The sequence below is a fragment of the Budorcas taxicolor genome, chromosome 2 (assembly GCF_023091745.1).
Source record: "Budorcas taxicolor isolate Tak-1 chromosome 2, Takin1.1, whole genome shotgun sequence".
NCBI classification, from domain to species: domain Eukaryota; kingdom Metazoa; phylum Chordata; class Mammalia; order Artiodactyla; family Bovidae; genus Budorcas; species Budorcas taxicolor.
The window spans coordinates 170195583-170223241 of record NC_068911.1 but is presented as its reverse complement, the minus strand read 5'-3'; the positions used below and the strand labels follow the sequence as shown (position 1 = coordinate 170223241).

Sequence of the window (27659 nt, the reverse complement as noted above, 5' to 3'; positions counted from 1 at the left end):
TTTTCTACAATATGAGAGGGTGAACAAGATGATCTTTAAAAGTTCTTTCCAATTCTAAAATGATATGAAAAAAAAACCAAAATGATATGATTTGGTTAACTTAGACTTACAAGATAATATTCAAATTTTACCAAATCAACACCATGAGGAGAAAGATAATAAAAAATAAGAGAGACTGAAACCAAATCCTACTATTTATTTGCAAGGCTAAAATGTTTACCTCCTAATTAATATGTGCGTATGTTCTTTTATATGTGCTAAGTCGCTTCAGTCGTGTCCAACTCTTCGCAACCCAATGGACTGTAACCTGCCAGGCTCCTCTGACCATGGAATTCTCCAGGCAAGAATACTAGAGTGGGCTGCCATTTCCTTCTCCAGGGGATTTTCCCCACCTATGTATCAAACCAGCGTCTCTTAAGTCTCCGCACTGGCAGGGCGGGTTTACCACAAGTGCTACCTGGGAAGCCCTTTCCTCTATATATTTGAACATAATTATAACAGCTGTTTTAATATCTTTGTCTGGTAATTCTATCACCTCTATCATTTTTGAGTGTTTCTATGAACTGATTTTTCCCCTAATTATGGGCCACATTTTCCTGGTAACTTTGGACTGGACGTTGGACATTGTGATTTTATGACGTTGAGTACCTAACACCGTTGTCTTGGTTTCAGAAGTGTGAGGCTTTGTTCTGGTTGGCAGTTAAGTGACTTCTGGTTCAATTTGGTACACCTGAGGTTTCTTTTTAAGCTTTGCTAGGGTGGATCTTGAGCAGCTTTTACTCTCTTGGCTCTTTAGCCCCAGTACAGACATGGCCCTTCGGTGATCTCTACTGGATCTCTGCTGGACAGTGAGCAACATGGGCTCTCTACGCTGGCTGACAGGAATTAGTACACCTCCCTGCACTGGGAATCAGTTAGCTCCTAAGTTCCTGGTCACTCTTTTCCAACCTCCTGTAATCTGACCCCAGGCATATGGGTGATCAGTCAAGCCTCAAGGAGACCCTAAGAAGATTTCTAGAACAGTATTCTTCCTCTTTTCCAGAACTGCACCCCACAGTTTCCAGTTGCCTCAGCCTCCCTTGAACTATTAACGCAATTTGTCTCTTCAGTTCAGTAAGACAAATCTGCTCTGCTTGGGATTCCCCACCGCCCCACCCCGCCTTGCTCCATGGTTAGAATATACATCTAGACAGAAAATCAGGGTAATCACGGGGCTCACCTCCTTATTTCCCTTCTCCCAGCAATCAAAGCCACAAGCTTCCTATGTAAGTCAGGATTGATTTCCACTCTGGTTTTGCAAGGTCCCCAATCATAAAGAGGTATTAATATCAATTTATCTTCAATAAGTATATGCCATGGAAAACTTTTAAAAGGAAGAACAGGTATCCCAAAATCAAATAAGAAAACATTGCAAAAAGGCAGGATATCACCACTATATGCCTGTAACATATTTGAATAACATTTAATTTTCTGAATAATCATAATTAATAATGGCAGAAAATTTACCCTTTTTCTTTTTTTAAAGTTTGTACTCATATAGGTATTTATCACATTAAAAATCAATACAGCTTGATGAATCCAGAGGCAGTTCAGTCAAGAGACAAGGATTCCCTGAGCCACTAGTTATATATGACTTTGGGCTGGTTAATCTCTCCAAGCCTCATCTGTAAAATAGGGAAAATAAAACCTATCTCATAGGATGGTTTTCAGGATAAAACGAGGTAACATACGTAAGCCTTCTGGAGGGGTATCTAGCACCTAGTAGGTACTCAACAACTGACAGCTCTCATTGTTGCTAATTCAAAGGAGAACTGAGTTTGTTGGACTTACCTCCTAGTGGTAATACCATAATCTAAAGAGCGCAGGTCAAATCAAAGAGGTCTCCTAATTGGTTCTCTTTCCTTTGGTCTCAGAGGAAACCAAGCAGTAGGTAGGCCTCTTAACTTCTGAAACGGGTTCTCTGGGAGTCTGAAGACAGGAGCTGAGAAAGAAATGGATGGCCTCAAAATTCCACCAAATGCAAAACTTATTTTTGAGGTGGAATTAGTGGATATTGACTAAAATAATAAAGACGTGGCCGTGAAGAAACTTATGTATCTAATTAGAGCTGGTTACTATTGTTAAGTGAAGAGTCAACTGGAAAATACAAGTTAGAACTTGTTTACTTGATCCCTCAACTTTTAAGAAATGCAATCCATTATAAACCCTTGAATTTTAAAATATTTTACTACAACTGTGTAAAATATCACTTGAAGAGAACTGATTTGCCTTTTACCTCATGTTGTAAACTGAAAGGTTCAATAAAAACGTATCCAATGTCAAAAAAAGAAAGAAAGAAAGAAATGGATGGCCTCTGCTTACGTTATACCAATTTTAAGGATTAAGACAAAGGGTATCAGTCTATCAGTCTTCCAAATCACAGTCAAGAGTCAATTCAATATTTTCACTTTATGTATTTTGAAAGCAGTCTCAAAGGTACTATTATCTGGATTGTACCATTTCCTAAAAAAAAAAAAAAAATTCTTTCATCTTAAAGGCCCAAGGCGAATGTCACCATTTCTAAGAAGCCTCCCTCAACTCTTCTAGTCTGAAGTAATTTCTCCCTCTCCAAAGGTGCCAAAAAAGTATGCTGAACCTTTTACGGCAGTCACTACATCCTATATTGTAGCACAGCTTTTTGGAGTGTACAATTCTTTGAATACAGGAACTGAAAAACAAAATATCTTTTAAACAGAAACAGTAGTAATAGCAGCAGCTGTTGGAATCTGCTGTAATAAGGGTGGGATTTTTAAAAACTTCTTTGCATCCTACAGTGTCTGCCCAAAATGTGTCAGGTATTTAGTCACATTTTCTTTAACAAATCTAATCTTCAAAACACTACTGAAAGGTAACTGGTAGCATTCTGATTTTACAGCTAAGAAAACTAAAACACTAAGAGCAGTTCTGTAACTTTATCACAGTCACACAGCTTTTAAACCCAGGTCCATCTGCATCCATGACACTATGCTGACTTCACAAACACCCTAGCCAAGACTGTGCCCAAAGTTCTCATTTTCATACACAAGTGCCATCAAACCCCAGACTAGTTTCTTCCCCCTCAAAAAAAAAAAGATAATATGCTAACATAAGAAAGCCTTCCTGACATATTTACCCTGGAACTGCAATGGTGTTAATGAGAATAACACACTGCTTTCTCCCTCTTTACACCCAGTTTTAGCCAGCTGCTCAGGGGCTTCACATCTTTCACTTTAAATAACAGAAACACTGGCTCATTTAAAGTGCCAGCCTCAGATAACATACATGTTCAGATGCTACTGCTTTTCAAACAAACGCCTATTTCCAAAGAGCTAGGCATTTGGGGTTCCGTCACTTCTGATGGGTTACTTTTATTTACAGGGTCCCTGAAAATCACTTTTAAGTTCCATTCTCTGGGCACTGTTGAACTCATCAAATCTTGTCATTAAGGACTTTTTAAAAGTGCCTAATCTATCATCTTCTTTTACAATGAACCAAAACACATTCCCATGGGTAATTCCTAAAGTGTATACAGTAGTCCCCTTTTTTCCAACCAAGAGTCATACATTCCAAGCCCCACAAGGATGCCTGAAAGTACCAAACCCTATATATAAACAAAATACTTTTTTCTTTCCTTGTTAAGTCGAGAACTTTCACCTTTTCACTTAGAGGAAGTACTTTTAGGCCTCTCTTTGGCTACTCTTGCATTTGAGGGTCATTAATAGGTAAAAGAAGGATTATGTGAACACAAGCACTGCAACACCTGCCAACTGATCTAATAACCGAGATGGTGGCTAAGAGACTAACAGGCAGGTAACATACACAGCGTGGATACGCTGGACAGAGACGATTCACGTTCAGGGCAAGACAGCGCAGGATGGCGTGAGATTTCGTTCTGCTGCTCAGAAAGGTGAGCAATTTAAAATTTATGAATTGCTTATTTCTAGAATTTTTCATTTAATAATTTTGGACTACTGAAATTAGTTATTATTTAATAATTTTGGTAACTGAAACAGAGGAAACTGAAACTTCAGATAATGGGTGATGACTGTATGTATGTTTTAAAATAATATTCTTCTGAGCCTTTTTCTAAAAAGCACAACTGTTTTTCCTTTTTAGCCCAAGCAAAGATAATTATATATCAGAAGTGAGTCCTACCCCCACATCTCTTTCTGCATATGGGGAATGCTGAAAAGATAAGTCTTTTTTAATTATTAAATGTAAATAGCTCATTAAATATAATCCAATTACTTTAATTGTAAAAGGGAAGTAATTACAGTATGTACATGTATTCTTGCCTAGTAGATTTAATATCTTAATCTTTTCAGCATTAATATTTTAAATTAACCTTTGATATCAGAAAAATTCGAGATTGATGTCTATTTTAAATATATACATATAGAGCTGTACCTTATGGATCTTTGTTGTGCTTTCACCCACAAACAGTTTTTGTGGGAACAGCCCCATCCCCATAAAGAAGGGTAATTAAATAACACCTGCCCTAACTGAACTGGCATTTCTTGTCTGCTGTAATTCATGTTAAAGGGTCTGTTTTAAATTCTAATGCTTTTGTGGGACAAAAAGCCAAGAGATGAATTCTATGGCATTCCAGTAATCACAACAGCTTTACTTAGCGAGACAATTTCAAGCCAAAACTAGGAGCATGTCTCTGGTATAGTAGCCTAAATTTTCCACTACCTCATTTCTATTCTGTTACTATCAATTACAGTTCCCTGAGACTACCCTCGAGCATTCTTCTCTTGCTAGCCCCTTCTGGTCTAGCCCCTCAAGTTTGCTGTTACAACATTTTCCCTTAGCAGCCATTTGGCTCTTTGATTTTTACTCTTTCTTGGTGACCGAGAGTAAGTAAATTGCATAGCTAAATCTATGAACTGCCTTGAAAATGGGCTCTGCCACAGTTTGTGCACAGAAGAACTTCTATTAAAACGGAGAGTAAAGGCCTATACGGACGAGAAATTAGGAAGACAGTTTTGTTTTTATACCTCCCACCAAAATCTATCAATGAGTGTTGTTTTAAGATATGAGCATGTGTTTAGAAAAATTAAAATTGTGTTTACATTAACATGGAACTTTCCCAAACTTTGGAAATATCAAGAACTGAATGAATATATATGTTGTAGCAGTAACAACTGCGGCCATGTTTGTACAGCACTTCCCCTCCAAAGTAGAAAAGTTCTATTTAAAGTACAAAGAGGAACTTCTCTGGCAGTCCACTGGTTAAGAATTTGCGATTGCACTGCAGGGGGCACAGGTTCAATCCCTGGTCAGGGAACTAAGATCCCACAAGTCACTCAGTGCGGCCGTACATACAAAAGAAACTACAAAGCAGCATCATGCCTTTTCAGCAACTTTCCAGGATTTCACTGAAATAAATTTCACTGTTCAGACTCCAGTATTAACGAGCCAAAGGTGCATCTGTGTCTCACTGATATGACTTCTCAAAACAAATAATGAAACATGTAAGCTTAACTATGACTAACTCCTTTCGCCATTCAGACTGTAGCCATACTGGAGCGGTTCCTGACCACGTAATACATAAGGCTGGCTTCTGCTGTCATCCTAACTTGGAAGGCTATTTTATGGTCCAAAATCATAGTGACAAGGGGTCACTGTGAGTGCCTCATTTCAAACACTGTAATGAATTCTGAGCAGTCACCAAAGGTTAGCAGAAGGAATGGAGCCTGATATCTGATGATGCTCACAGGACTCCAGGAGGACAGCGCCATTAAAAGACAAGAAGGAATTCCACAAGTGAAAGGTGTACTGGCAGCTAAAACCGAGCCCCTTTCCAGATTTAAATGATTCAAGTCTCATCTTAGTAACACTGGTATTTTTGCACAAAATGTATCTTATTAGGCCAGCCCTTGAAAGTTAAAAGGTGTCTTTAAATGCCTGCTGATCTAAAATTGCCATGTTCCATGTTTAAAGGGATTGATTTTCTGGAAAAGGACAATAAGATGCCAAATTCTGTTCAATGGAGATCAGAATACTGTTTGGTGAACCTATTCTGCACCTGTGGAAGCAAAAGAATAAGACTGGCTCACACACCCGAGGGAGGGTAGTATTTATGTGGGCTCTCCCAATGACCGCTTTAGCAGCAAATGTAAGAAAGCCCTTTTTTTGAGGCTAAGGGGCGGGTCCAGGACTTTCAACTACCCATTCAAGCAGGGTTACGATTCCCCTCCTCCGTAATTAAGTTCCCTTTCCCACTCTCCATGCATGCATGAATTGCAGTGACATTGACATGGGGGTCTGACATTAGTCTTTGAAGGTCATTTAAATCCTCCTCCTTCCAAGCTGCCTTAAAAGCAATGCATCATCCTCTCCACAATGCCTGAGAATGGGGTTTGACTAGATGATACTCTATGTGGAGTGAGCCTAAAGCATAAAAGGAAAGGGGGCTCCAAATTGATATGATACCTCCAAGGGGCATCATAAAAAGAACCAAAGAAATAAACATTAGGTAAAACTCAGCTGCTCAAGAGACAACACCAAGAGAAACACTACACATCTAACATAACATGAATGAAAACATGTCTACTGACTAATTTAGGAAGGTAGAAAAGGTCATTCACAATATGGCCCCTTTCTTTGGCTCCAGTCTCATCTTCTGTCATATCTTATATTTACATACCCTTCCCTGAAGTCCCACAGACCTTCTCATGGCTTCCCATCTCATCACGTTCTCTCTTGCCTCCATACTTTTGTTTAAGTCTAACCACCTACCACAACCTCCAACTTCTCAGTTCAGTCGCTCAGTCATGTCCAACTCTTTGTGACCCCATGAACCGTAGCACACCAGGCCTCCCTGTCCATCACCAACTCCCGAAGTTCACCCAAACCCATGTTCATTGAGTCAGTGATGCCATCCAACCATCTCATCCTCTGTTGGCCCCTTCTCCTCCTGCTTCTAGGGTCTTCTCCCCAACTTCTAGGATTTTCCAAAACTGAGCTCAGGGATTTCCCTGGTGGTCCAGTGGCTAAGACCCTGCAATCCCTGCAGAGGGCCAGGGTTCAATCCCTGATCAGAGAACTAGATCCTGCATGTCACAACTAAGACCTGGGGTAGCCAAATAAATAAATTAAATATTAAAAAAAAAAAAAAAAAAACCCACTGAGCTAAAGTGAAACATCTTTTGACCTGCCTTGACCCCAAAGGAGCTTGATGGCCCTCCCTCACACCCTCTTTAAAATTCCATAATCCTCTGTGCATTCCCATCCTATCCCACTGCTTTAAAATGACTGATTTTCTTACCTGCTCTCCCACTAGACTAAATTGAGGCTAGTGTTCAGTCATCTCTAATTCTAATGGCTACCACCATGCGAGATACAGAATGTTCAATAAAAATTCGTCAAATGAATAAAGCTACAGTAAGTGGCTACTATGCTTTAGCCCTCGAAAAGGTGAGGTCGGGAGAGTGTCTCTGGACCTCCAGTCTAACAGCACTGCTTCCTGAGGGAAGAGAACCCAATCTGAATGGTCCAAGTTTAACCTCTATTTTAGATTAAGAGTCCTGGTAGCACACCAGATCACAAGATAGAATCTCCATACACTTTACAAGCCCTAGAAAATATCAAGGGTCTAATCTGGTACAGCGTGAGACATTAAAAATTAAAACCCAAGGCAAAAATTAACTAAAAAACAAAAGGCTACCCTGACCAATATGATCAATCTGCCACCTCCTTTTTATTCACTCACCTCCAAGTTCTTACTTCCTAAAGTAAAGAGAGATGAATGCTAAGAGTCATCAGCCAAAGAAGATAAATTTCCAAAAAGGCTAGGGAAGGTCTAAGTCATGAAAATCAGCACATGTCCACTGCTTGAAAGAAATCCAGGCTGTTATTAAAATCCCCGGGCACTTAGCCTAAAACGTTAATAAGCCTCTGAGTCTTTCCTTTCCCTCCCAAATCAGCTTCTGGCTTCCCTTCCCTCAATACTTCTTCCCCATCATCTACTCACCCACCAGCCTGCCCCTCTGTCTTTCTTTTCCTTCCTACCTTCACAAATACTGATAGAGATGATCAGAATTTGGCAAACAAATGACAACTTCAAACTACATGTGGAACATCAGTATAAAGGATATCCAATTAATCAATTGTTTGTTCCGCCTTCCTTCACTCATTCAACAGACTTTACATACCAGACACTGTGCACACAGTGGGGATATAATTCAACACTGCTCTGTCTTCATGAAGCTTGATCGCTTCTGAAGGAGACAAATTAAAAAGGGGGACAATAATATAAAGTGATGAATGTGACCACAAATGTTAAAATTCAAGGGTTATGGAGGCACCCAGCTCACACTGGGGGTGAAGGGGTCATAAGAAAGAGTGTCTTAAAAGATGAAAAGGGTTAGTTAAGAGAAGTTTCAGGGGAAGGAAGCAATGTGTGCAGAGGCAATCACTGTTCCAGGAACAGCAGACAGCTGGGTGTGGCTGAAGTGCAGGAGGTCACGAGTGATGAGGCTAATAAGACAGACAGAGGCCCAGGTACAGAGAGCCTTGTGTGCCATACTATAGCACTTGGGAGCGTGTTGATGGCTACTGAGAACTATTTAAGATTGAGGCCAGGGAGTGACATGATCGGATTTGCATTTAGAAAGCTCTCTCTGGCAGCAGAGAAAATGTATTACATGAAGGGGAGAAAGACTGAGGCAGTAATCCAAGTGGAAGCACTTCTAATTGATCGATAGAATCTACATAATGGGAAAGTTGCAACGTAAGATGACAGAAATTGCTCTATATTGAGTTTGAGACCAAGTTGTCACTGATAAGCTTTCTCTTTTGAACAATTAAATTACCTAATCTCTCTCAGTTTTTACATTCTGAAAAATGCATTTGTGTGTTCTAGGGGGAACACTAGACTATCATATATCATCCTTTTCTTAATGCTTTAAAATTTATAGTATAAATTCTTTAATACATGCATAGTGAGATAGCAAGTATCACTGTAGAGTGTACCTACCACCTAGTTTAAGAATATTACCATTAGTTTTATTTATTTTTTTACCATTTTTTTTTTACCATTAGTTTTAAAGTCCCCTGCATGTCTCTCCCCAAACCCACCTTCTTCTCTTTTCACCATGAGGTAACACTATCCCAAATAGTGATAACTTTACCACATCTGCATCTCTAAACATTTTTAGTTTCACATGTTTCTTCACATGAATCTTATCATAATGTATTTTCTTCTGCAACTTTTCACTCTACAATTTGTTGAGATTCATTCATGTCATTTCCATGGTTACACGGTGCTCTACTGTATGGCCACACTGAGATTTATTTATACAATCTGGAGTTGATGGATATTGGGATTTTTTCCCAGTTTGGATTTTTTGTTTATTTTGCTAATGCCAACAGTGTTGCTACGGACATTTTGGTACACATCTCCCACTGCACACGTGCAAGACTGCTTTAGGGTAGACAGCCAGGAGAGAAACTGCTGGGTACAGGTATGCACATCTTCAATCATGAGATAATGCCAAATTGTTTTGCAAAATAGTTGTACCCATTTACACTACTATTTGCTGGGTTCTGGTTGCTTCATAGCCTTGCCGACATTTTTTGCCAGACTTTAATTTTTGCCAATTTGATAGACACAAAGCAGCACATCACTGTCGTTCTGACATGCATTTTCCTGATTGCTCATAAGGCTGAGCATCCTCAATGCTTTTTGTAGAAAGGAGCTACTTTTTATTTTCAGAAACCTTCTCTGAAAGCCTAGAATGGCTGGAAGTCCTTCAGAATGCTGCCTCCCCGTAACTAACAAGATGAAAATTGGTCTTTCTTAGCACTAAGCTAAAACTGTATGACCAAATCTCAGTCATACTGACACCTGACACACAGGCAAATCTAAGATTTTTCATCTGACAACTGATGGTGAGTTAGAGAATTTAGAAGGACTATACTGAGACAGAAATATCAGAGGGGCAAATACTGCAATATTTAAGGCCTCTGACTATCTGATATCAACACACTTCTTCAGCTTCCTTTCTGGTCACACCTTTACAATGCTCTACACTTCTCCTGCCTGTGATTTCATACAAGATATTCCCTGCTTCCTGGAATACCTACCTTTAAAAAAATTTTTTTTTCCTCCCCCTACTTCTTGAAATTTTATTAATCCTTCCCTGCCCAATTCAAATGTAATTGCTTCTGTGAAGCCATCCTCACCCTCTTCCTCAGAAATAATTAATCAAGCTCTCCACTGCTTCAATAGCACTCTATAATTCTTCTGTTAGAGTACCCATCCCATATTACAGTTGTAACAGGGATCGACTAGGAGCTTTCTGAGGGAAAGCACTCTCTCTTAAATCCTCAGGGGCTGAGTGGCATTCTGTCAACTATCGATTCTTCATAAAACACTGGGTAAGTAGACAGAAAGATAAACATAATCTGCTAAGAAAAAAATCTCTAAGGAATTTCCTGGTGGTCCAGTGGTTAGGACTGTGCGCTCTCACTGTCTAGAGCCCAGATTCAATCCCTGGTCAGGGAACAAAAATCCTGAAAGTTGCACAGTGTGGCCAAAAAGAAGAAAAAATCTCTAAACAATGAAAAGGTTCTTTCTTATTCTTGCTGATTATGAAGAGAAAAAAAAAAAATCAGAGAAAAGGCAAGGTAGGACAAAAGCACTGGGAACTAGTAAGAATTAACTGTGACAATTCAGACTCCTGAATGGAGCTCCGTGTCAGGAAGGCCAGGAAGTGGACATGTAAACTGGACAGTCACCTTTTTAATGGGGGACAAAGGCATCGAAAAGTGAGATTTATAACTGAATCTAAAACCTCAGGCTGTATCTTTAAATTCATCTGGAAATTATCTGGGCCTGGTATTTTCTGCAGGAGAAGTTGTTTTTATTATAAATTCAATTCATTAAATAGTTAAAGGTTTTCAATTTTTTCTTAAATCATCTTGATAAGCTTTCTTTTGAAGTTTGTCCATTTTATCTAAATTTTAAAATAAAATGACACAGTATTCTTTAACTTGATTAGCAAAAATGATTACTATAAGGAAAAAATATCTAGAAGACTAGACAGAATAAGGGCAGAGATAAGGATCCAAACAAAGATTTGAGATTTCACAATACTGCAACGTGTTCATGTGTCTCTGCATTCCTAGAACACAGACTTCTTTTGGACAGGGATCACGTCTACCAGTCTTTGGTACCTAATGTGTTCTAAAAAGTATTTCCAGATTTCCCATATCAAATGAAAAATACAAAATTGATAGTTCAAGTCAACAGGTATTTTCTTATTTTAAGAGTTGATTTTGATTAATATATGGTTGACCTGAGTAATATTTGTAGTTGTCTTTAAAATAAAAACCTTTTTTACAATCAAGTAAAAACTGGTTTCAAAGATCTTTAAAAAAAAATCCATTTAAATATGGGAATTCATTGAATTTAAAGGAAAAAAAAACCAGCAGGAACTGATTTGAGCTATAAAATACAGCTCTGAATGAAAAAATACACTTTATTTTAAAAAATAAAAATGAAGTTATTATTAAGACTATTGTTACTATAAACTCACACTTCATGACTTAAGAAAAGTCAGTTTAGTGGTTTGAAAAAAAACATGTTAGTCATTTGTTTTATTCACTTCTTCCTCACACCTTAGAACACAGTAACTAACTGAAAGGAAAACTATCTGATTTAAATTTCAGAGTCCCCTCCCACCCTCTCCTGCCCCAGTGGATGTGCACTCGGTTAAATGCATTTTGTATGAGAAAGGAGAAGCAAAGAGATGGTTTGAGCTTTAAACATCCAGAGCAGATTATATTAGAATAATTTTGAAAGCTTGTTTAGAGACTCATGGAATAATACTAGTCTTCTATTAGTGAAGGTCAACCTTTTTAATTGGACATAGTCCAGGACACTACCTGGGCAACAAATCAGTGAGACAGTACAGACACCTCTGATTCTAAACTGGTATAATCCTTTTTTAACAAGCATTATCACAGCCTCCAGTATTATACAATAAGATTTCCCAAATATCTATGAGAAGTTGACAGCGGTAATACTTCTCTACCTATCTCATAATACCAATGTATTTTACCAGCTCTTCTCCTTACAGAAATCACATTAACAGAGATGTTTAGAGAAATTTCCTGGCTGTCCAGTGGTTAGGACCCCACGCTCTCTCTGCCCAAGGCCCAGATTCCAATCCTGGTTGGGGAACAAAGATCTCACAAGCTGCTCAGCACAATGCCAAAAAAAAAAAAAAAAAGATGTTTGAGGATTTATGGTTTTAAATGTCAGTAGTTTTTAAAACTAGACAAGTGTTACAGAAATTTTTGTTGGTATTTTTCAGGCTTGGTGAAAATGGAATTTGACAAAGATTATTTTCCAAGTGGTGTGGAAGGAAGCAAAGAATTAGCAAATCGAGAGAGAAAATGAGAAGGCATCAGGTGAAGGCCTGAGGTTTGTTGGCAGGAGAAAAAAGTATGGTACTCTGTAAACAAGAATCCATGGTAAACAAAATTTAGTTAAAGTGAAGCAATTATCATGTCTTGTCACATTTGTTAAAACAGAACTCTGCCAACAGGTATCCTGTTTTAGGGTGTCCATCAACCTGATTTCTATCAATTGTCCCAGAGAAATTATTAATAGTATTCCCTTTTACTCTTCAAAGTGAACTGGTTTAAAAAATAGCAAATCACCATGTTGTACACCTGAAACTAACATAACATTGTAAATCAACTATTAGTCAGTTCAGTTCAGTTCAGTCGCTCAGTCGTGTCTGACTCTTTGCGACCCCATGAATCGCAGCACGCCAGGCCTCCCTGTCCATCACCAACTCCCGGAGTTCACTCAGACTCATGTCCATCGAGTCAGTGATGCCATCCAGCCGTCTCATCCTCGGTCGTCCCCTTCTCCTCCTGCCCCCAATCCCTCCCAGCATCAGAGTCTTTTCCAATGAGTCAACTCTTCGCATGAGGTGGCCAGAGTACTGGAGTTTCAGCTTTAGCATCATTCCTTCCAAAGAACATCCAGGACTGATCTCCTTTAGAATGGACTGGTTGGACCTCTTTGCAGTCCAAGGGACTCTCAAGAGTCTTCTCCAACACCACAGTTCAAAAGCATCAGTTCTTCGGCGCTCAGCTTTCTTCACAGTCCAACTCTCACATCCATACATGACCACTGGAAAAACCATAGCCTTGACTAGAACGACCTTTGTTGGCAAAGTAATGTCTCTGCTTTTGAATATACTATCTAGGTTGGTCATAACTTTCCTTCCAAGGAGTAAGCATTTTTTAATTTCATGGCTGCAATCACCATCTGCAGTGATTTTGGAGCCCCCCAAAATAAAGTCTGACACTGTTTCCACTGTTTCCCCATCTATTTCCCATGAAGTGATGGGACCGGATGCCATGATCTTCGTTTTCTGAATGTTGAGCTTTAAGCCAACTTTTTCATTCTCCTCTTTCACTTTCATCAAGAGGCTTTTGAGTTCCTCTTCAGTTTCTGCCATAAGGGTGGTGTCATCTGCATATCTGAGGTGATTGATATTTCTCCTGGCAATCTTGATTCCAGCTTGTGCTTCTTCCAGTCCAGCGTTTCTCATGATGTACTCTGCATATAAGTCAAATAAGCAGGGTGACAATATACAGCCTTGACGTACTCCTTTTCCTATTTGGAACCAGTCTGTTGTTCCATGTCTAGTTCTAACTGTTGCTTCCTGACCTGCATACAGGTTTCTCAAGAGGCAGGTCAGGTGGTCTGGTATTCCCATCTCTTTCAGAATTTTCCACAGTTGATTGTGATCCACACAGTCAAAGGGTTTGGCATAGTCAGTAATGCAGAAATAGATGTTTTTCTGGAACTCTCCTGCTTTTTCCATGATCCAGCGGATGTTGGCAATTTGATCTCTGGTTCCTCTGCCTTTTCTAAAACCAGCTTGAACATTTGAAAGTTCACAGTTCACATATTGCTGAAGCCTGGCTTGGAGAATTTTGAGCATTACTTTACTAGCGTGTGAGATGTAGCGTGTAAATCAACTATACTTCACATAAAGAAGTTTTAAGCGAATCGGTTTACACAATAAATTATATGATCACCCTGTCCTTCAAGAACCAGGAGGTAGAGCTGCCTCAATGTTCAGGATCGAATCATAGTCCCAACTATGTAAAATCCGTAAAATCCAGTACATACTTCCCTCATTTATCTAGCACCATGACCACAACAGCAACAGCAGAGTAACTAAGAACATGGACTCTAGAAGCAAATGGCCAGAGTTCAAATCTTAACCCTGCTACATACACTCTAGCTATGTGACCTCAAGAAATTTTGCTGTTTTTTTCACTTTGAAATAATTTCAAACTTGGAGAAAAATTGCAAGAATAGTACAAAGGACTCCTTTATGCCCGTCACCGAGGTTCACCAATTATGAACATTTTACCATATTTACTTTTATCTTCCCCACACACACAATTTCATCACTAATTTTTAAACTATTTTGATAACAGGTTGTAGACAGACATGGTGCCACTACATCTAAATACTTCAGAAAGTCAACTCCTAAGAACGTACTACAGTCCAATTATCACATTAGAAAATTTAACAATAACAATACAGTATTACTGTGCAACAAACATAAAGTCCATATCTAAATTTTACCAAGTGTCCCAATAATGCTCTTTATGGGAATTTTTTCCCTCAATCCAGGATTCTAATCCAGAATTGTGGCCAGGTTTCTTAATTTTTCCGTCATGGGATTACTGGGAGAAAGAAAGGAGTAAACATACAGAATTTGGAACGGTTTCTGGCATTTAATATAGGTATTAGCTGCTTTTAGGGAGGGACAGACTCCATGCAGGGCTTCCCTGGTGGTCAGCTGGTAAAGCATCTGCCTGCAGTGCAGTGCAGGAGACCAGGGTTCGATCCCTGGGTCGGGAAGATCCGCTGGAGAAGGGTATGGCAACCCACTCCAGTATTCTTTCCTGGAGAATCCCAGGGACAGAGGAGCGGGGCAGTGGGCCACAGTCCATGAGGTAACACAGAGACTCCATACAAAGTACAATAACTGTTGGATAATGAAAATAACTCTTTAGACATTATAGTTCTGTTGTGTTTTGTTTTTTTTTTTGGGGGGGGGGGCATGCTGTTCAGCATGTGTGATCTTAGTTCCCCAACCAGGGAACGAACTCCCACCCTCTTCATTGGGAGCATGGAATCTTAACCACTGGACCGCCAAGGAAGTCCCTAGACACTATACTTCTTAAAGTCATTTTAATGAAAACCCTCTGTAAAATATGTTGTGCATATCTATTATTTCTTAAACAGAATACACAAAATATAATTCAACCTTTTCCTTAGTAACTCAGGGTCTTCACATCAGCAAGAGTACTATGCTATAAAACCATGATGCTGTCAAAGGTTCTTGAGGTGTGAAGTGCTATACGCCTCCACAGTGAAATGGCAATAAAGTTCTGGACAGACATCTTGAATCCCCTCCTTCTGCTGTCAGCTTTTGATCATCTGTATGTATTAGTGCACCCACTCTATATTATTCTAATAATGCTTATAGTCAAACAAGGCTTTTAGTTTAAAAGGCACTTTCATGTCATCTCTCATTAATTCAATAAATATCTACTATGTCATTTGATTAATTAGCTGATTTGAATTTCACAAGAAGTCTGTGAGGTAAAAAGAACATGTATTACGACTCCCAATTTTAATTACCTCATTATAGATGAATAAATTAAGGCTCAGAGAGGTCAACTGACTTACTCTGGGCCACAGAGCCAACAGGCAACACTGACAGCCTTCACACACCTAGATCCTCTGGCCCTCAATACAAACACAGTTACCTCAGAGTGAGGCTCTAGGATGACAGACTTTTTAGGTAGGTGAACAAGCTTTTGGAAAGCTCTTTGACTTTCAAAAGTACTTTCAGCTTCCTTTCAAATGCAAGGAGTTGCATTCTGCTCGGCTGAAAATGCCAGATGTCTGACTTTCAGATGCTCTTCCTCTGTATTTTCTCAAATATTTTTTCTAAAATTCTCTGAACTTGATGGCAACACTTTATTAACATAGACTCCACACCCATTTGAAACTTGAGATAAACTCAGACCTGAGCTAAAGTTAACCTCTGCACTCTAATAAAGAAAAGCCTGGCTAAGAAAATGGTGTAAATAAGATTGTAGCCAGAAATGTTTAATGAGCTGTTTTTAAGCATTTCAGGAGTCTAATTTACATACAATTAAAGTTAAATTGCACATCATTCTCAGCTATTCATTAAACCAGGTACAGGGACCTCTACCTAACAAAATAACCTGGTAACACTATTAGCCTAGTTTCAGTTATGACTCAAAGTAACAGCTGCACCTAAAGAAAAACAAAACACAACACTCTCACTAGGATTTACCCCAATTAGCCCAAATTAATGAGGTTTGATTGTACCTCCAATGATGACCCACAAAACCTATCTTCCCCTGATGGCCTAGAGTAGAAGCTCAAATGCAGTTAAAACACCTGCCACAGAAGCTAGGTAGAGAAAGTAAGACAAAATAGCAATGGCATAGAGTTAACAGCCAGAAGCCTCAGGTTCTAGGTCAGCTTATGCTGCTGAATCTGTGTGACCTTGGTTAAATCACTCTACTTCTAGAGCCTTCAGTTTCCTAAGCGATAAATGTGGTCTTTAAATACCATATCTCACTAAAAGCATCCAGAGTTCTTTGACTAAAGGGCAGGAATTGTTCAAGACGAGTCTGGAACCTCTTATAACTAGAAAGCAAGGAACAGTATCAAAGACTACTTCAGTTATGTCAAAAGGAATCAGGAGCCAACCTGAGGAGGCTCCCACTAGTTCAATTTGGAACAAAGTGAACATCAGTAAAAATAACTACAATAGACTAAAACATATCAATTATGTTAAAACTCATGATAATACTTTTTTTAAAAACCTAAACAACTCATTCATTCCCTTTGGAGTGTATCAGGGAACCAACTTATTTTCAAACTTGCAAATAAGGGAATAAAGGTAAAGAATAGAGTATTTATCCTGCCTTTCCTGTACAAATCAAAAACTTCAGAGAAACCAAAGAGTTGATTAGGGAAGTTTTTCTTTTTTGAAGTATTCCAGCTCATAAATGAAGAAAGAATAATAGGGAAAATAAAAGAATGATAGAACCAGGATGAATATCACCATTTTGCAAACATCTAGGTAATCATCATCCATGACTACTTACAACACAAAAAGAGACACCTGAACATTACAGGCCTTCTGAGAGAAGAACACAACCACACTTACAAAGCATTATATCGTCAAAGCAGGGAGCTGATTTAGTTCAAGCCATCAGAGTTGTGCTGACCAGTAAACAGCCACTACACACACACAAGGCTACTGAGCACTTGAAATGTGGCGGGCTCACATGCATTGCTATGTGCTGTGAGTGTAAAATACACTCTAAACCACACAGGTTTAGTATGTAAAATATCTTAATAATTTTTATATTTATTATATGGTGAAACGATAGTAACTTACAACTAAGTAAAACAAATTTCACCTGTTTCTTCTTACCTCTTAAATGCACCTACTAGAAAATTTAAATCTCACTTCAGACTTGAATATTTCTATTAGATAATGCTGCTCTAGATCTAACAACCAGTTTACAAGGAATACAAGCAGCAGAGAAACAAATAAATCACAGAAATTCAATTAGCAAAATCTAGAATGAGAAAACTTGGTTTCATCAACAACAAAAATATAAGGGAAAAAAGAGGCAAGAGAACCCAAAGATTAAAAGAGACTTAAGAGCCATATAAACCAAATCAATGTATGGAAATTTTTTTGGAACCTGATTTTAATAAACCAACTGTTTAGAGAGAAGGGGGGAACACTGGTGAAGGGAGAGAGGGAAAAGAGAAAGCAACTGTGGAAATATGAACATTAACTGGATATCCAATGATGTTACTGTGTACTGTGATTTTTTTTCAAGAGTAATTACCTTTTAAAGCCACATAATGAAATTATTTACAATTTAAATGACATGGTGCATGGAATTTCTTTCAAAAAAATCTTGTGAGGATGAGACAGTAGTGGTACAGATGAAACAAGACTGGCCATGAGGCGGATAATTGTTGGAGTCCAGTGATGGACATGTAGAGGTTCCTTATATCATCTTCTCTATATCTGTAATATTTGAAATTTCCTAAACTTACTTTTTTTATGAGAAAAAATTTTACTATAAGGACACTTCCAGCTCTTGAATCTACAAATATCTATGAAAATAAATGATGGGGTTGGCAGGTACCTCAAGAAGTCATTCAATCTAGTTTTTTGCTTCTAGGAATGTTACTTGCAATATTACTTCACTCAACAGATATTTATTATGTAATTACTAAATGCAAAGGCCATAGCACTGTAGAAGATGTATGCAGATATAAGAGTTTCTGTTTAAATAGTTTCATAATACAGGAGAGACAAGAAAAGAACATAAATATAAAATAAAGTAAAAGTGATGAAGTTACGGTTTACCTGGTTAAGTAAACCACAAAAAGGCATGATAGAAGAGTGTCATATAACTGGGTGTTAAAATAGGCAGGATTTGGACATGTAAAGACAAGGAGTATTATGTCTAAGGTGGACAGTGTGAGCAGAGGTACATAAGCAGAAAATAATGAGACATTTCTGAGGAATGAAGATGAGTACCTTATTGCAAAAGCAGTAGGGAACATGGCTGGAAAGACAAGTATGGCCAGATGATAGAATCTTAAATATCAGGGTGAGTTTGTACTTTAGTCGCTAAGAGATAGGAGTCACACAAGACGAGTTACAGATTAAAGAATATTTAGGAAGATGCTATGCATATCACTTGGTATTACTGCCTGGAAAATTCCAAGGACAGAGAAGCCTGGCAGGCTACAGTCCATGGGGTCATAAAGAGTGGGACAAGACTGACTGACTGAGCACACACACACATCTCACTTGAGCAGAGAAGAACAGAATGGACCTGGGAGCGGTGGGAGTGGGGACAGGCGTGATACAGAAAGCTGAAGCGACAGTCAAGGCAAAGGGAACAAGGAACCTGAACTGGTATAGTAGAGAAAAGAGACAGGGAGGGACCTGAGGGTATCTTGGCATGAAAAGAGGGAGGTCCGGAAAGTCAACCAGCAACTAAGGCCTTACATCTCACTCAACTGGGGAAGCAGTAGAGCCAATGTTTGATATGTTGGCAGACCTATACTAGCTCTGAAATGTACTGAATAAATGACTGACCGAGTGAATAAGTAAATAAGGGGGTTTGTGGGGTGGGATGGGGAGAACAGCTCAGCCTTCCTGTTTTAACTTATGAGGAAGTCAAGGTGCTGAAGGAAAATGCTGCCCAGGTGTGCTAAGCAACATTGTCAGAAAAGCAAAGGTTCTATGGTTAAAACCTGTATAAAAAGTATAAAATCCATCCTTAAAAACTCTTACCATGTCTCCCTAGCAAGAAGGAAACAAGTTGTACCAATATGACCACTGGTTGCCAAAAGCAAACAATCCATGAAAAGCTGAAGGTGCAGAAGAGATGACCAACTGGAAGAATTCAATAGGAATTCTGGGACTGGGGTTCAAAGGTGGAAATACAGATTTGGAAGTTACCAAACAGAGGTGGTGATAGTCAAAGACATGAGAGAAGAGATGACCTCCTAACACAAAAGCATAAAGAGAAAGGTAAGGACACAGGACAACCTGGAGACAGAAAAAGAAGAGAGATCAAGGAAAGCGAGAGAATCAGAACAATGCCCTATTAAAAAGCTTAGAGAAGAGTTTCCAGAAGGAAGGCATGCTCTATCCTTGTTTTCTTCTCTGACCCACACAGCTAATTCATCATCAAGCCTATCAGCTCTACCTCCAAAATACTTACTACATGCATCTACTTCTCTCATTTCTTCTTCCACCAACCTAGCTGACGTCTCTACCACTTGGACTTCTGCTATTCACCTTATATCAATCCCTGCCCCCCAAATAATTCTTTTTTTTTGCAGCAGTTGGATTAATCTTTTCTTTAAAAAAAAATTATTTATTTACCTGGCTGCGCTGGGTCTTCGTTGTGGCATGCAGGATCTTCGTCTTCACTGTGACACACGGAATCTTTAGTCGCTGCATGCAAACTCTCAGGAGCAGCAAGTGGGATCTAGTTCCCTGGTCAGGGATTGAACCTGGCCCCCTGCATTGGGAGCTGGGGTGGTCTAGCCACTGGACCACCAGGGAAGTCCCTACATTAATCTATAAAAAATGCAAATCATATCACATACCCACTCCCTCTTTAAAACACTAACTAAATGGATACTTAAAGACACTGGGGTGTGACAATGCTAATATAATCATGTTCCAGTAGGGAAAATACTTGCATTTTATATATGCCAAAATATTGACAAATTAAGTCTGCTTCAAAAATAATAAGGGCAAACAAGTCTGAACCTATTCTATGAGGCCAGTACTACTGTGGTATCAAAACCAGACAAAGGGACTTCCCTGGTGGGGAAGTGGCTAAGACTCCATGCTCCCAATGCAGGGGACCTGAGTTCAGTCCCTGGTTAGGGAACTAAATTCCATATGCCGCAACTAAGGTCCAGTGCAGCCAAATAAATTAATTAATTAAAAAAAAAAAACAAAGACTTCCCCCTAAAGTTAGGAACAAGAGTGCAATATCCATTCTTCTCCCTTCTGTTCAATACCGTACTGGAGGTTCCAACCAGGGCAATCGGGTAAGAAAAAGAAAGAAAAGGCATGAGACTGGAAAGGAAGAAGTAAATTCTATTTGCAGATAACATGATCATGTAATATAGAAAATGCTAAGAAATCCATCAAAACACTGTTAGAACCAAGGCAGCAGGATACAAGATCAATATACAAAAATCAATTTTAGGGACTCCCCTAGTGGTCCAGGGGTTAAAAGAATCCACCCTGCAATGCAAGGGACCAGGACTGAATCCCTGTCAGGGAACTAAGATCCCCCATGCCTCAGAGCAACTAAGTCCGTGAGCCACAATTAGAGTCCATGAACTGCAACAAAAGATTCCCCACGACTCAATGAAGAAATGACGTGCTGCAAGTAAGACCCACAACGCAGCAAAATAAATTTCTTTTTAAAAAATCAATTTTATTTCTATACACTAGCAATAAACTGGAGAAGGCAATGGCACCCCACTCCAGTACTCTTGCCTGGAAAATCCCACGGACTGAGGAGCCCGGTAGGCTGCAGTCCATGGGGTCGCTGAGAGCTGGACACGACTCAGTGACTTCACTTTCACTTTTCACTTTCATGCATTGGAGAAGGAAATGGCAACCCACTCCAGTGTTCTTGCCTGGAGAATCCCAGGGACGGCAGAGCCTGGTGGGCTGCCATCTATGGGGTCGCACAGAGTCGGACACGACTGAAGCGACTTAGCAGCAGCAGCAGCAGCAGCAGTAATAAACAATCCAAAAATTAAACTAAGAAAATAATTTCATTTACAAATGCATCAAAATAAATTTAGGAATACTTAGGAATAAATTTAATAAAAGCAGTGTAAAACTTCAAAATATAGAGAAAATTTGTAAAGGCCTAAATAAATGAAAAAACACCCTATATTAACAGAGTGAAAGACTTAATATTGTTCCAATAGCAATACATCCTAAATTAGTCTACAGATTCAATTAAATTCCTATCAAAATCCCAGCTGAAATTTTTTTTTTTTTTGGCAGAAATTGACAAGCTGAGCCCAAATTTATATGGAAGTGCAAGGGACTCAGAAAGTCAAAACAATATTGAAAAACAGAACAAAGCTGAAGGACTCAAACTTTTTTATTTCAAAATTTATAATAAAAGAGCTTCAGTAATCAACACTGTGACACTGGCGTAAGAACAGACATTCAGGTCAGTGGATCAGAACTGAGAACTCCCAAAAACCTCTATGGTCAATTTATTTTTAGCAAGGATGCAAAAAAATTCAATGGGGAACAAATTATCTTTTCAATAAATGGTGCTGGGACAATTAGATACTCATCTGAAAAGAATAAAGTTGAACCTCTACCTAACACCATAACAAAAAATTAACTCAAAATGGATCAAAGGCTTAACTATAAGATCTAAGAGTATAAAACTCTACGGAGAAAATATAGGTGTAAATCTTCACAATCCTGGACTAGGCAATGGTTTCTTAGATAGGACACCCAAAAAAACCAACAAGCAAAGGAAAAGTAGCTAAACCATACCTCATCAAAATTAAGAAACTTTTGTGCTTCAAAGGTCACAGCAAGAAAGTGAAAAGACAACACACAGAAATGAAAATATTTACACATCATATCTGGTAAGGGGCTTATATCCAGAATATATAAAAAACTATTCAATTCAATAATAAAAAGGATGAATGACCCAACTTAAGAATGGGTAAGGCATTTAAACAGACATTCTCCAAAGAAGATACAGAAACAGCCAACAAATACATGAAGGGTGCTCAACATCACACTAGTTATTAGGGAAATGGAAATCAAAACATTAGCTATGTGGGAGGTGGGTAAACTAGGCACTTGGGATTAGCTGATACAAACTACTACATAAAAAGTAGATAAACAAGAGGTCCTACTGTATGGCACAGGGAACTATACTCAGTATCTTGTAACAAACTACAGCGGAAAAGAATTAGGAAAAGAACATATCCATGTATAACTGAATCACTATGCTGTACACTAAACACTGACACAGCACTGTAAATCAACTGTACTTCAAAAACAAAACAAAAGCTATGAGGTATCACTTCAAACTCACGAGGATGGCTATAAAGAAAAAAGAAGATGAGAAATATTGGTGAGGGTGTGGAAAAACTGGAATCATACAGTGCTGGTGGAAATGTAAAATAGTGCTGCCACTTTGGAAAACAGACTGGCAGTTTCTGAGTTACCATATGACCCGGCAAATCCATTCAGAGGTGTGTACTCAAGAGAAATGAAAACATACATCCACTCCAAAAAATCTCTATACAAATGTTATAGCACCATCATTCATGATAGCAAAAAAGTGGTAACAAACCAAATGTCCACCAACTGATGAATAAATAAAAGTGTTACATCCATACAATGGACTACTGATACAAGCCTGCCACATGATGGACACTTGAAAGCATTGTGCTAGGTGAGAGAAGCCAACCACAGAACAGCATGTGTTATATGACTGAATTTATATGAAGTGTCCAGAAAGGGCAAATCCACAGACACAAGAAGCAGATTAATGTAATACCATGTAAAAACGTCATTAAATTTATTTTCCCCAAAAGTATCTTCATCTATTTTAACCTTGACTAATTCAAAACTCCTATGAATTCTGGTTGTAAACTCTGGAAGGGAGTTTAACGTAGATTGCCTAGGAACACTTGACTTCCCAATATAAATGCTTCATGTGCCATGCTTGCCTTTCCTACACAAGGGCAGTGTCATCGCAAATTGCCTAACAAGGTCATGGAAGTGACTTTGTATCAAAAACATTACTTTTGGGGGCTGATCTGCACCACTTTATTTTATTTAAGTCTAACTTCAGTCTGTCTGCAAAGCAGGAGACCAGGGTTCGATCCCTGGGTTCGGAAGATCCCCTGGAGAAGGGAATGGCAACCCACTCCAGTACTCTTGCCTGGAAAATCCCATGGACTGAGGAGCCTGGTGGGATACAGTCCATGGGGTCGCAAAGAGTCGGACACGACTAAGCGACTTCACTTTCACTTTCAGGGCTGTGGGGAGGGGAAAATGGGGAGTGACTTCTAATAGGTATGGGGTTTCTTTCTGGTGTGATAAAAACATTCTGCATTTTGAAATTAAACAGTGGTGATGACTGTATAACCTTGTAAATATACTAAAAAACACTGATTAGCATATTTTGTTTTTGTTTTTAATATCTGTTTATTTTTGGCTGGCTCGGGGTCTTAGTTGCAGAACACAGGATTTTCCTTGCAGCATGCAGACATCTCTCTAGTTGAGTCACTGGCTACAGGGAGCTCGGGTTTAGTTGCCCAGTGGTATGTGGGATCTCAGTTCCCCGACCAGGGATTGAACCTTGGTCCCTTGCATCACAAGGCAGATTCTCAATCACCAGACCACTGAGGTCCCTGAACTGCAGATTTTAAATGGGTAAACTGTTTGGTATGTGAACTGTACCTCACTTTTTATTTATTTATTTATTTATGGCTGTGCTGGGTCTCCATTACTGCTCGGCTTTTCTCTGGTTTCGGGGAGTGGGGGCTACTCTCTCCTGGCGGTGCACGGGCTTCATGTTGAGGTGGCCTCTCTTGTGGCAGACCATGGGCTCCAGAGCACAGGTTCAGCACTTGTGGTGCACAGGCTTAGCTGCTCCGAGGCATGCGGAATCTTCCTGGATCAGGGATCGAACCCGTGACTCCTGTATTCACAGGTGATTCTTTATCACGTAGCCACCAGGGAAGCCTGCATCTCACTTTTAAAAATCAAAAAGAAATGTCCACAAAAAGACTTGTACACAAATGTTCATAGCAGCTCAATTTGTAATAGCCCCAAACTAGAAACATCCAAATATCCATCAACAGGTGAATGGATAAAAAAATTACTATATTCATGTAATGGATTATTACTTGACAACCAGTGAAACTTACAACAACATGGATGAATCTCAAAATAATCATCCCAAATGAAAGACACCAGACCTCTGTCAATGAGCATGTAGTGTATGATTCCATTTATATAAAATTCTAGATTTCCTGATGGCTCAGCAGGTAAAGAATCTGCCTGCAACTCACGAGACAAGGAGACACGCGTTAGATCCCTGGGTTGGGAAAATCCCCTGGAGGAGGAAATGGCAAACCTCTCCAGTTATTCTTGCCTGAAAAATCCCATGGACAGAGGAGCCTGGCAGACTACAGTCCAAAGGAATACAAAGAGCCAGACACAACTGAGCATGCACGCTGGCTAGAAGATTCAAAATAATTTATAGTGATAGTGTATCAGTTGTTGCCTGTGGCTGGGAGTGTGAAGGTGAGCATCAGAGCAGAAGGGAGTGATTACAAAGAGGTAGGAGGAAAGATTTACGGGTGATGAGTATGTTCATTATCTTAATTATGGTAGTGTCTTTAATGGTATATACATATGTCAAAAATTACCAAATTTTACATTTCAATAGGTGGTTTATGCCAATAACATCTCAAAAAAGCTGTTATAAAAATGAAAAAAAAGGCTGTTAATTCAAGTATTTAAACTGCTGCTGTCTATAAGCTAGATAATAATTTTAAACAAAAGTTACATGATTAATAGTTACTATGTGAGGTGATGTATGTGTTAACTGACTTGATTGTGGTTAATCATTTCACAATGTATATACATACACTAGATTTTCATGTTGTATACCTTAATATAAGATTTTTGTCAATTATATCTTGATAAAGCTTAAAAAATAAAAATAAATAAAAGTTACATTAACTGTTGAAAAAAATAACATTAGGGGAGGAGATAGAGTATTAGAAGGAAAAAAATCAGCCATGAATTAGTAACTCTAGTTAGGAAATAGATACACAGGGGTTCATTATACCATTTTTTACTTTTACATATGCTTGAAATTTTGCATTAACAACTTTTTAAAGGGAATACCCTGGCAACCCAGTGGTTAGGACTCCACACTTTCACTGCCAGGCACAGGTTCAATCCCTAGCTGGGGAACTAAGATCTCGCAAGCCACACAGTGGGGCCAAAAACAAAGAAAAAAAGAAAGTTTTTAAAAAAACTGTTCAAGCATCTGAATTAAAAAAAAAAAATCTCATCAAGACTTCCCATTTTACTTAAAACTTATCAAGCCTACAAAGCTTTGAAATACCTTTGCACTTAGTTCCTCTTCCTTCTACCTTGGAACTGTCTTTTCCTCACCTCTTCCTTTGGTTCATTCATTTTCATTCTTCAGTTTTGGTTTGTCACCGTCTCACAGAAGCCTTTCTGACCATCTCTGTGGTGTGCTTAGTCACTCAGTCGTGTCTGACTCTTCGTGACCCCATGGACCGTAGATTACCAGGCTCCTCTGCCCATGGGGACTCTTCACACAAGAATACTGGAGGGGGCTGCCATGCTTTCCTCAGGGCTTCTTCCCAACCCATGGGATGGAACCCAGGTCTCCCACACTGCAGGCAGATTCTTTACTGACTGAGCCACCAGGGAAGCCCAACCATCTCTGAATTTCTCCATTACCTCTGTTATAACACCTTATTTTATTCTCTTACTAACATATCACAATCTTTCAATATCTTATGAGTTTGTTTTTCTTCTTTAGTCTCTAAGTTGTGTCCAATTCTTTGCGACCCCAAGGACTGTAGCACACCAGGCTTCCCTGTCCTTCACTATCTTCCAGAGTTTGCTCAAACTTCTGTCCATTGAGTCCATGATATCATCCAACCATCTCATCCTCTGTCACCCACTTCTCCTGCCTTCAATCTTTCCCAGCATCAGGGTCTTTTCAAATGAGTCAGTTCTTTGCATCAGGTGGCCAAAGTATTGGAGTTTCAGCTTCAGCATCAGTCCTTCCAATGAATGTTCAGGGTTGATCTCCTTTAGGATTGCCTGGCTGGATCTCCCTGCTGTCTAAGGGACTCTCAAAAGTCTTCTCCAGCACCACAGTTCGAAAGCGTCGATTCTTCCTCACTCAGTCTCCTTTATGGTCCAACTCTGACATCTGTACATGACCACTGGAAAAACCATAGCTTTGACTATACAATCTTTGTTGGCAAAGTGATGTCTCTGTTTTTTAACATGCTGTCAATGTTTGTCATAACTTTTCTTCTAAGGAGTAAGCGTCTTTTAATTTCATGGCTTCAATCACGGTCCTCAGCGATTTTGGAGCCCAAGAAAATAAAATCTGTCACTATTTCCACTTTTTCCCCCCTCTATTTGCCATGAAGTGATGGGACCTGAGCCATCATCTAGTTTTTTTAATGCTGAGTTTCAAGTCAGCTTTTTCACTCTCCTCTTTCACCCTCAACAAGATGCTCTTTAGTTCCTCTTCACTCTCTGCCATTAGAGTGATATCATCTGCATATCTGAAGTTGCTGATATTTCTCCAGGCTATCTTGATTTATTTGTCTATGTGATTAATTTAATCTTGATTTATGTGTTTACTTATTGCCTACCCAAGCCTCCTTAAACTGCATGAGAGCAGAGACCTTGCCTCTTTTTTTTTTTGAGACCTTGCCTCTTATAATCACTGAGCTCTGTTCTTCATACCTGGCACATAACAGATATTCAATAATTATTTGTTGAATGTTAAACTAGTGACCCAATACTGCGTATTATTGCTGAACATTTAATACATTAAGGTCCTACAGAGAACCTACTGTTTGCAAAGCTTCAGGTAACACATATGCATGTCTGAAGTGAGAGGATACATGATATAACGTGAATAGAAGGCAAATTTTTTTTAATTCCTCCAAAGGCTAGTGAAAACAGTAAATAAATACTATTTAAGAAGACTTATTTTTTTCTCTGGCGAATTCATTTAGAAACAGAAATAAAGAGTATTTACCTTCTCAAGACAGACCTATAAACAAGGGGATCCCCAGTGATTAATGCTGAAACCTATCAGAAATAACATTTTTAGAAATTAGCTAGGAAAAAAACTGTCTAGTGAATCTTCTCAGCTTGCATGACTCTAAAGTAGTAGCT

The 27659-nt window shown here is 39.0% G+C and overlaps 1 protein-coding gene across 3 annotated transcripts in view; it reads right to left on the bottom strand.

Moving 5' to 3' along the window:
* WASF2 (WASP family member 2) overlaps positions 1 to 27659 on the bottom strand; it is a 73876-nt gene that overhangs the window by 33064 nt on the left and 13153 nt on the right. Inside the window, exon 1 of one of the 3 annotated variants that reach the window (XM_052658334.1) lies at positions 1831 to 1897. The exons of the other annotated variants lie outside the window; for them this stretch is intronic. The gene's annotated coding sequence lies outside the window, so the exon portion shown is untranslated. Of the gene's footprint in view, positions 1 to 1830; positions 1898 to 27659 lie in introns of those variants that run through there. 3 annotated transcript variants of the gene reach the window in all.